Consider the following 11,662-nt stretch of genomic DNA (forward strand, 5'->3'; position numbering starts at 1 on the left):
TGATAGGATCCAGAGGCTTCCCACTCCCAAGGTAAGTATCCCCCAGGGGCACTTTTTACTTTCTTTAAGTTTTAACCTTCCTAGTACCATGAAAAATAGATGGTTTTAGCTGTAATTTTTATTCTGTGTTTAATGCTTTTAGACCATAGACGAAATTTGATTATAATTCCACTTTAAATCAGTTATTGGTTTGCATTGTGCAAGCAAAGCAACCAGTTCTGTTACAAAGCATATAGGAAAAGGTGGGTGTGCCAAGTCTCAGGGGCATTGGGTCTGATATCTATGCATTAGTGCTGACTCTAGCACATGGGAATTATACAGGATTTGCACCCAAAGCCAAACCTAGCAAGAACTGTGGCAAAATAGAGCCATTTAACAGTGTCAAAGGCCGTAGCTGTGTCAAGGGAAATTATTGCTCATTGACCTGCATTAACCTCCCTTGCGGTATTATTATTTCTGGATTTTAGGGTCTTTTCAGCACTTTCCAAACCCTAAAATCAGGAAAAAAACATGCTGCCAGAAAGCCAGCAGCAGCCCCAGCTCTCACTCACATCCCTGGGCTCCAGCGCTGCAATGTTCCCTCCGTCCTCCAGGTGGCGCAGTAACTCTGTAGTGAGTTCATTGACAATAATCTCACCAGAGTGATTCAGAGCCTCAGAGGGCAGGAAGGAGAACGGCTACCGAAGTCTGGATCCCCAGGAGGTGAGTAAAAACCCCCGCTGTGCACTATACTCTGCATTGAGCTCCCGGCAGCTAGCCCGAGCTTAGCTCAGGCTTACCACCAGGGAGGTTAATATGTGACACTGAACATTTGCTAATAGCTTCCTAATAAATAATGGCTGTGGTTTTTCCCCAGGTTAAATTCAGTCTCATCTGGATGAACTAGAGAAAGGATAAGGGCCCGTTTCCACAGGGATAGTGATGCGAATGCGGCTACCTAGCCGCATCGAATCACTTCCGCTGGCACTCGCGTCACTTCCGCATCTTCCAATGCGGAAGTCAATTGAGGAGATGGGACGCAGCTGAGGGCGGATGAGGCCATGCGAGAATCTGCAGCATGCTGCAGATTCTCGGATCGCTCTTCACCGCTCCGCACAGCATGCACACAGTGGAAACTGTTCCATTGCCGTGCATGTGTTTCAGCACACCCGCGATACGGCTATGTAGCACTGCATGTAATGGAAACAGGCCCCAAGTGTTTAACTAGTTAAGGTTCTTGGACATTAATCCAACATCCAATTAATCCCCCTGTGGGTTCTTGGTTGCTAAATTAACATTCAAGAATGAAAGCCACTGCTGCATACTCTTTATGTATCTGCCCAGCGCCATGGGGTCCCCAAAATATGCATCTTAGTGAGCGTATCTAATTGCTACAGACATATAGGCTGATGATAATGCTACTCTGCCAAGTTAGTGATGAAATATGGCATATGTGGTATCATTTTACTTGGGATGAGACAAATAATATAGTTTGACGTGTTTTTTAACTGTGCCACTTGTCACCATGAAATATGAAAGAAAAAAATCTGCATGTGTACCTATTTTTTCCCCTATAAAATGCCTGTAAAATGAAACTTGCCATACACTATACAATATTGTTGCCCAGTTAGACACTAGATTTAAAAAAAAATTCTAACTGGGCAGAAATTGGGGTTAACAATGGCGCACTAGGGTCATTCTGCAACCTTTCAGGATAACCTGCCCAATATAAGGCCGAACAGATCCTGAATAAGTGAAGGATTCCACACGAAACACATTTAGATAGAGTGCTTGGCCTTGGTTAACATATTCATGATATACCTTATATTGCTACACTCTTAGGGGTCATAAGGGGGTACTCCTATCCTATTTAAGAGTAATATCTTTGTCTTATACTTTGTGGCCTAAATATGTTATTTGTCATGGTATTTAACTATGCTTTTGGGAGCCATGCTGTCTTATTGCTATTTGGGAATTATAATTGTCTAATTATGTTAACTGGAGGGGGGGGGGCATGCAGCTAAACTACAGTATGTTATTTGTGGCCATAGTTGCAAATTATGTTGTTTCAAGTCATGCTGCTTAATTATGTTATTTAGAGGACATGGTAATTATGTTATTTAGGGGACATGCTGATACTGCATATTTATGTCATTCAGGGTAAGATATTACTTAAAGAGAACCAGAGATGAAGCAACCTCATGTATTTTACCTTATAAATCAGTGGGAACATGACAGTAAACACCTAATCTGCTCTTTGTTACATTGTTCTCTGTTTAATTTGCCTGTTATCACCTCTAAGATAAGAATCCCGACTAAGCAGTCGGTCTGGCTTTGCTACAGAATAATTATAGCTGAGACTGTGTTCTTTGCTGTCTTCAAGTCCAAGCCTGCCCCCTGCTGGCTTTGCTCAGGAATCATTATAGCTGAGTCATTATAGCAAAGCCAGAATCAATGCTCAGTCCGGGATTCTTATCTCAGCTAGATAACAGACACTTTTAGCAGTGAGGATGGAACAGAGAGCATGGTAAATGTTTTCTCTAATGTTCCCACTGATTTCTATGGTAAAATACACAAGGGTGCTTCGTCTCTGGTTCACTTTAATGATGTTGTTTGAACAAGGGCCCTGCTAGTATTCCTGTACCTGGTTTTGTAACATCTCCTGAATATATGAATAATAAATTAATTCATGCGTCTGAAAAGATGCCTTGGGTTTGCCCATTTTCAATAATTATTTACCAGCTCTTGTCAGTCACAAGATCAGATGTCTTTGACCTGAGACACATGCATTATCTGCAGGTTGTTAACCCTTTAGAGTGTGACCTATGCTGTAAGCCATTGGTAACTAAGCCCAGATGGAAATACAAATACAGAAATACTAAAATGTGAATCTGCACAAAATAGATTACATAATTGTTACTGAAGCCACACTTTGTAAGCAGATTTGTTGAGTCAGGGTCAGTTCAGTAAGTAAGCAAAATAATGTGGATGATATATCAAGACAGGTGAAAAGGCAATTGGAGCAAAAGTGAAGCTATTAATCCATTATCCAGTAAATGAAGGTATTGTTTACAATAAAAAGCAATGAGTTCCCCTTTGAAGATCAGTTGACATGTTTACAGTAAGGGCCTGTTTCCACTACACGCAGATTGGATGCAGAATGGATTCAGAAACAGGGGTGCAGCCATGATGGGCCTCCGCAGAAAATTTTCCAGGGGGGGGGGGGGGGCAAAAAGATGGGGAAGAAGTGGTGCGGCGCACCAAAGATTTCGGGGAGGCAGTGCACCGAAAGATATAGAGGGTACGTTGTGTGGCGCGCGAAAAACGGGTGTAGCCATGGACCAAAAATGGGTGTGGCCATGGACCAGAATGTGGGTGTGGCCACGGGTGAAGACAAATTTACATGAATTTAGCAATGTGGGACATTAGATTAGGACAGTGGTGATGAACCTTTTGGAGGCCGAGTGCCCAAACTGCAACCCAAAAGTCACTTATCTATCTCAAAGTGGCAACAGCAATTTAAACTAAATAGAAACGTTTTAACTCATACATGAACATTATGGAAAATCCAAGTTGAAAATAAACTGTAAAGATAAACAATTTCATCCATCCTGCTCCTGAAAAATGTATACTTTTTTTTAGTACCTCCCAGTTTTATTTTCGGTTTTAAAAAGCTAAAAAAGTAGGTTTAATGCTATTGTCTCATGATGATGATTCAGCTTTTCCCATAGTCTCGCAGTTAGCAATCATGTGACCCCCAACAAGACAAATTCAGCAATCATGAGGCCCCCAACAAATCATGAGGCCCCCAACAAATCATGAGGCCCCCAACAAGACAAATTCAGCAATCTTGAGGCCCCCAACAAATCATGAGGCCCCCAACAAGACAAATTCAGCAATCATGATGCCCTCAACTAGACAAATTCAGCAATCATGAGGCCCCCAACAAATCAGGAGGACACACCAGCACAAATTCAGCAGTCATGAGGCACATAAATAGACAGCATTTCACATAAATAGGCAGAATGCCCCCTTAATATGGTAGACACCTCTCACCTGGCTTCTCAATTCTCCTCTGCTGGCTGCTGTGCCTGGCAATACTGTTTTTGGCTGGATTAAGGATGATGTGTGGGCTGAAAGGCCTTTGCGGTGATGCTGTGGCCGGGCTGGCTGGCAGGGATGCTGTGGCTGGGTTGGCTGGCGGTGATGCTGTGACCTGGCTGACGGTGATGCTTGGCTGTGCTTGGCTACTTAAAGTAAATGCTGGCCTGACTGGTGGTGATGCTGTGCCCTTTTTGACAGTGATTCTGGGCTGGTTGGCTGGTGGTGATGCTGGGCTGGCTGGCCTGGATAGTTTAGGTAGTGACAGGGGTCCCCCCAGTTTAGGTTGCGCCAGGAGCCCCCTAGTTTAGGTAGTTAGGTTAGGAAGTGACAGGCGTCCCCAGGTTAGGAAGTGACAGGCGTCCCCCAGGTTAGGAAGTGACAGGCGTCCCCCAGGTTAGAAAGTGACAGGCGTCCTCCAGGTTAGGAAGTGACAGGGACCTCCATTTAGGTAGTGAGTGACAGGGACCCCCGTTTAGGTAGTGAGTGACAGGGACCCCCGTTTAGGTAGTGAGTGACAGGAACCCCCAATAGTAGTGAGTGACAGGGACCCCCAATGGTAGTGAGTGACAGGGACCCAGGTTTAGGTAGTGACAGGGACCCCCAATGGTAGTGAGTGACAGGGACCCCCATTTAGATAGTGAGTGACAGGGACCCACATTTAGGTAGTGACAGGGACCCCCAATGGTAGTGAGTAACAGGGACCCCCAATGGTAGTGAGTGACAGGGACCCCCATTTAGTGAGTGACAGGGACCCCCAATGGTAGTGAGTGACAGGGACCCCCAATGGTAGTGAGTGACAGGTAACCCCATTTAGATAGTGACAGGGACCCCCAATGGTAGTGAGTGACAGGGACCCCCATTTAGATAGTGAGTGACAGGGACCCCCAATGGTAGTGAGTGACAGGGACCCCCATTTAGATAGTGAAAGGGACCCCCATTTAGATAGTGAGTGACAGGGGCCCCCATTTAGATAGTGAGTGACAGGGACCCCCAATGGTAGTGAGTGACAGGGACCCCCATTTAGATAGTGAGTGACAGGGACCCCCAATGGTAGTGAGTGACAGGCAACCCCAATGGTAGTGAGTGACAGGGACCACCATTTAGATAATGAGTGACAGGGACACCCAATGGTAATGAGTGACAGAGACCCCCATTTAGATAGTGAGTGACAGGGACCCCCAATGGTAGTGAGTGACAGGGACCCCATTTAGATAGTGACAGGGACCCCCAATGGTAGTTAGTGACAGGGACCCCCATTTAGATAGTGAGTGACAGGGACCCCCATTTAGATAGTGAGTGACAGGGACCCCCAATGGTAGTGAGTGACAGGGACCCCCAATGGTAGTGAGTGACAGGGACCCCCATTTAGATAGTGAGTGACAGGGACCCCCAATGGTAGTGAGTGACAGGGACCACCATTTAGATAGTGAGTGACAGGGACCCACAATGGTAGTGAGTGACAGAGACCCCCAATGGTAGTGAGTGACAGAGACCACCATTTAGATAGTGAGTGACAGGGACCCCCAATGGTAGTGAGTGACAGGGACCCCCAATGGTAGTGAGTGACAGGGACCACCATTTAGATAGTGAGTGACAGGGACCCCCAATGGTAGTGAGTGACAGGGACCCCCAATGGTAGTGAGTGACAGGGACCCCCATTTAGATAGTGACAGGGACCCCTAATGGTAGTAAGTGACAGGGACCCCCATTTAGATAGTGAGTGACAGGGACCCCCAATGGTAGTGAGTGACAGGGACCCCCATTTAGATAGTGAGTGACAGGGACCCCCAATGGTAGTGAGTGACAGGGACCCCCAATGGTAGTGAGTGACAGGGACCCCCATTTAGATAGTGAGTGACAGGGACCCCCAATGGTAGTGAGTGAAAGAGACCCCATTTAGATAGTGAGTGACAGGGACCCCCATTTTGATAGTGAGTGACAGGGACCCCCAATGGTAGTGAGTGACAGGGACCCCATTTAGATAGTGACAGGGACCCCCAATGGTAGTGAGTGACAGGGACCCCCATTTAGATAGTGAGTGACAGGGACCCCCATTTAGATAGTGAGTGACAGGGACCCCCAATGGTAGTGAGTGACAGGACCCCCAATGGTAGTGAGTGACAGGGACCCCCATTTAGATAGTGAGTGACAGGGACCCCCAATGGTAGTGAGTGACAGGGACCCCCAATGGTAGTGAGTGACAGGGACCACCATTTAGATAGTGAGTAACAGGGACCCCCAATGGTAGTGAGTGACAGAGACCCCCAATGGTAGTGAGTGACAGGGACCCCCAATGGTAGTGAGTGACAGGGACCCCCAATGGTAGTGAGTGACAGGGACCACCATTTAGATAGTGAGTGACAGGGACCCCCAATGGTAGTGAGTGACAGGGACCCCCATTGGTAGTGAGTGACAGGGACCCCCATTTAGATAGTGACAGGGACCCCTAATGGTAGTAAGTGACAGGGACCCCCATTTAGATAGTGAGTGACAGGGACCCCCAATGGTAGTGAGTGACAGGGACCCCCAATGGTAGTGAGTGACAGGGACCACCATTTAGATAGTGAGTGACAGGGACCCCCAATGGTAGTGAGTGACAGGGACCCCCATTGGTAGTGAGTGACAGGGACCCCCATTTAGATAGTGACAGGGACCCCTAATGGTAGTAAGTGACAGGGACCCCCATTTAGATAGTGAGTGACAGGGACCCCCAATGGTAGTGAGTGACAGGGACCTCCAATGGTAGTGAGTGACAGGGACCCCCATTTAGATAGTGAGTGACAGGAACCCCCAATGGTAGTGAGTGACAGGGACCCCCATTTAGATAGTGAGTGACAGGGACCCCCAATGGTAGTGAGTGACAGGGACCCCCATTTAGATAGTGACAGGGACCCCCAATGGTAGTGAGTGACAGGGACCCCCATTTAGATAGTGAGTGACAGGGACCCCCAATGGTTGTGAGTAACAGGGACCCCCATTTAGATAGTGAGTGACAGGGACCCCCAATGGTAGTGAGTGACAGAGACCCCCATTTAGATAGTGTTAGGGACCCCCAATGGTAGTGAGTGACAGGAGCCCCCCTCTAGCCGCCGCTGCACCCACCTCGCAGCCAGCAGCGTGTCAGACCTCGATCAGCGGGCGACCCGACTAATAAGAGCAGGCGCACGGACGCACCACGCTCTATATGCGGAAGTGATGTCACTTCCGCATATCAGGGTGGTGTGCTAGGTCCTAGCGCCCGCACTATTGGTCGCCGCCTGATCGAGGTCTGACGTGCGGCTAGAGGAGGAGGGGGGCGACGGCAAGAGGGGGGGAGCGGCGGCCAGGGGAGGGGGCATCAGGCTGCCAGGGGGAGGCAGGCGCCCCCTTTTGCCATATGTGCGGATGCCCATGGGTGCAGCTAAGGTTTTGGTGGCCCCAAGCAGTCCATAACTTGAGGCCCCCATCCCCGAAAGAAGCCACGCGCCCCTTCTGAAAAATGGATAGCCACAACTCAAAACGGCAAAAAAATAGGCGTGGCCAAAACATGATGTGGGTGGAGCCAAATACTAGCAGTTTCTAAGCTAAATTGCACCCAGGGCGAGGCGTAAAATGCGCCCCCAATGTGGAGACAGGTATAGGTGCCCGCAGTATAGGTAGCCAGCTATAGGTCCCACCCCAGTATAGGTTGCCCATATAGTTGCCCCAGTATAGGTTACATAGGTAGGTACCTCCAATATAGGTAGCCAATATATTTGCCCCAGTATGGTTTAGATAGGTATATGCCCTCACTATAGATTAGATAGGTATATGCCACCAGTATAGGTTAGATAGGTATATGCCCCCAGTATAGGTTAGATAGGTATATGCCTCCAGTATAGGTTACATAGGTATATGCCCCCAGTATAGGTTAGATAGGTATATGTCCACAATATAGGTTAGATAGGTATATGCCCCCAGTATAGGTTACAAAGGTATATGCCCCCAGTATAGGTTAGATAGGTATATGTCCATAGTATAGGTTAGATAGGTATATGCCCCCAGTATAGGTTAGATAGGTATATGCCTCCAGTATAGCTTAGATGGGTATATGCCCCCAGTATAGGTTAGATAGTTATATGTCCGCAGTATAGGTTAGATGGGTATATGCCCACAGTATAAGTTAGAAAGGTATATGCCGCCAGTATAGGTTACATAGGTATATGCCCCCAGTATAGGTTAGATAGGTATATGCCTCCAGTATAGCTTAGATAGGTATATGCCCCCAGTATAGGTTAGATAGGTATATGTCCGCAGTATAGGTTAGATAGGTATATGCCTCCAGTATAGCTTAAATAGGCATATGCCCCCAGTATAGGTTAGATAGGTATATGTCAGCAGTATAGGTTAGATAGGTATATGCCCCCAGTATAGGTTACATAGGTATATGCCCCCAGTATAGGTTACATAGGTATATGCCCCCAGTATAGGTTAGATAGGTATATGTCTGCAGTATAGGTTAGATAGGTATATGCCCCCAGTATAGGTTAGATAGGTATATGCCACCAGTATAGGTTAGATAGGTATATGCCCGCAGTATAGGTTAGATAGGTATATGCCTCCAGTATAGCTTAGATAGGCATATGCCCCCAGTATAGGTTAGATTGGTATATATCCGCAGTATAGGTTAGATAGGTATTTGCCCCCAGTATAGGTTACATAGATATATGCCCCCAGTATTGGTTACATAGGTATATGCCCCCAGTATAGGTTAGATAGGTATATGTCTGCAGTATAGGTTAGATAGGTATATGTCTCCAGTATTGTCACGTGGCACGTATCACGTGGCACTTGCCAAGTGCCACGTCACGTGACACTTGGCAAGTGCCACGTGACACGTACCAAGTGCCACGTGAGACGTGCCAAGTGACACATGCCAAGTGACACGTGACACGAGCTAAGTGCCAATTGCCATGGCCACGTCTGGCATGCTCCTGGCACACGTTACACCTGCTGCTGCTGCATTGCCCTGCTCCTGCTGCCTGTGCAGCTCCCACCGTCAGGCCAGGGTGCCGCCCACAGGCCACTGATACCACCTATATTTAACCTAAAACACAATTGCTGCATAATTTTTTGGAGGTGTCTTGGCTGAAAACTGTCATGTCCCTGTTGTGCGGTTGGACTTTGGACACAATGTGGGCTGCACGACCACTGTCTGGAACCTAGGCCTAATGTTAATTGACAGCCATTTTTTGGGGGGGAGGGGGGATTTTAAGTCCCCACATCATCAATTAGTGTTCCCCTTTAAAAAATAATTATGCTACATGCCTTATTTATCCTAAAAAACGTTTTTAAAGCAATCTAAAGGGCTCTTCCGTTTTTATTATCCGGATATCCCAATCCACTTGGATAGCTCGGATAATGTGTTCGGATATCCGCATGAACGCGGATATCTGAACGATCGGATTCGTATATCCGATTCGGATCCGGATATCTGGGTATCTGGATCCGGATCAATTCGGATTTTGAAAAGGGGTATCCGAGCACCCTTGGTGATAATGGGTGCTCATAAATACAATAATAAAAATATATTCAGACATGGCATGCAGCAGCTGATGTAACAGCTATTACCGGTAGTTTGGTGTTCCAGGCTGGTTGCACAATTCAAATTACAGGATACTAATACATGTGTATGAATGCAAACAATTAGTGTACATGCTAAGAACATTACTTAATCTGTCTACCTTCCTATCTATATATTTATCTATCTATCTATATATCTGTCTGTCTGTCTGTCTGTCCGTCTATCTATTATTTAATGTGGCCATTATTTTTTTTTTTTGATTCAACAATTTTGATCTTTTTTTCACTACAATGAAAAATTAGACTCTTATACCTAATGTACCACAGACATTTGCTTGATTTAGACATAATCATGACAAAAACAATCCAATTAAAAGATCTAAATTAAATGTAATAAATATATACATTTTCATGTATAAATGTGTATGGGGTGCTCTGTACCATCACTGCTATGTATAAAGGCACACAACACAAACAACCTTAGAAAATGTACCTTACATTAACAAATCGAGTCTTCATTTATTTTAATCAACAACACTACATTTATTACAGTGAAGCAATACATCCTATCTCATGTGTCACTTAAAATGTATTAGGTTGAATGACTTTCCTACAACCTTCCACACACCGTTCAATTTCTAACAAAATTGATGGGATTTTTCGAACCTTTCCGATTGATTTTAATGAAAAAAAGATGACAATTTCTCTCAATTTTTCACACAATTGATTGCTTTAATCTGATTAGGGTAAAATCGAACATAAACATTTTAACATGTGTGGCCACCATTAGGCTAAAAAAAAACATTGTTCCCCTCCCCCCAGTAGTGTCGCTGCCTGAGGCTGCTCTTGACTAGCCCCATGGTAGGGCAAGCCTTCATTACAGTATACTGTAAGTGGAATGTCATACTCTCTCTACTCCTGTAAATGTGACTAGGAACACATTCCATTTACTTATATTTTATCTTAAGTCACTGTATCACACAAGGAAGTCAGTATAATCTACAAAGGACTGCACAATCAACATTGCATGATTTTCACTGTATAAATGATTAGTTTACTGTTATTCCATTTTATTGTGGGGAGGCAAATCATTTTATGACTAACATTTTTTTACAAGTTTGTATTTAAGACCTTTCAGTAAATATTACAATTTAATTTAAAACTTGGTAAGGAAATCTCCTTTATTTTAAAAAATTGGATGGATATAAAATATAAGCTGTTAGTTTAATATGGTAAGTCTGAATGTTTTCCACAATAAAAAGATGTTGAAAGAAAACAAAGAAATCCCCTTCCTCACAGCCATTAGCTATTCCTAGTCACAAGTTATGTTGTTTCCTCAGTCTGACAGGTGTCACTGAATGGAAGCTAGGTGTGTTGTGCTGTGTTGTAGCAAAGAAAGGGGAGGGGAGACAGAAAGGTGTGTTTTTAAGTCTCTTCTGTGAATCAGTAGCATCTGTCCTTTCACTTAAGTTAGCAGCACGAGCAGCAAGCAGGGTAACTAGCAACGAAATCTCCCTGTCTCAACAAAGACTTAATCAGGACCTCTGAGATTTCTTCCATCTGGAATGGAAAGATATGCTTTCTAGCTAACTTCTGCCATGTCAGCTTCAAGAATAGGAAGCTCGGATCAGGCTACACTTTTTCTACTCTCTTTTAGATTCTATTTATTTTATTTAGGACTCTTATTGGGATATTAACTTAAAGGAATAATGGCTTCATTTTTACACCAGCTCAAGGTGGTATTATGGAAAAACTGGTTAAGCGTCTACAGGCAACCGGTAAGCAAAACCTCTGACTATTTCATTAAATGGGTAACAAATGAGGTGATAGTACTTCATTTATTTAAAGGGTCATTATTTTTGGATGTTGGTAAATTAATTGTGCTGATCTTTGTTACATTTGTTACTATGATGTTTTTTTTTTATTAAATTTTAAAGCATCTCAATCTTTGGAGGGGCTGGGGATAAAGAAATGGGTGAACTCCAGTGGCGTAGCAATAGGGCATGCAGAACTTGTGATCATACGGGTTCTCCATCAT

The sequence above is a fragment of the Hyperolius riggenbachi genome, chromosome 7, assembly GCF_040937935.1.
Source record: "Hyperolius riggenbachi isolate aHypRig1 chromosome 7, aHypRig1.pri, whole genome shotgun sequence".
NCBI lineage: Eukaryota > Metazoa > Chordata > Amphibia > Anura > Hyperoliidae > Hyperolius > Hyperolius riggenbachi.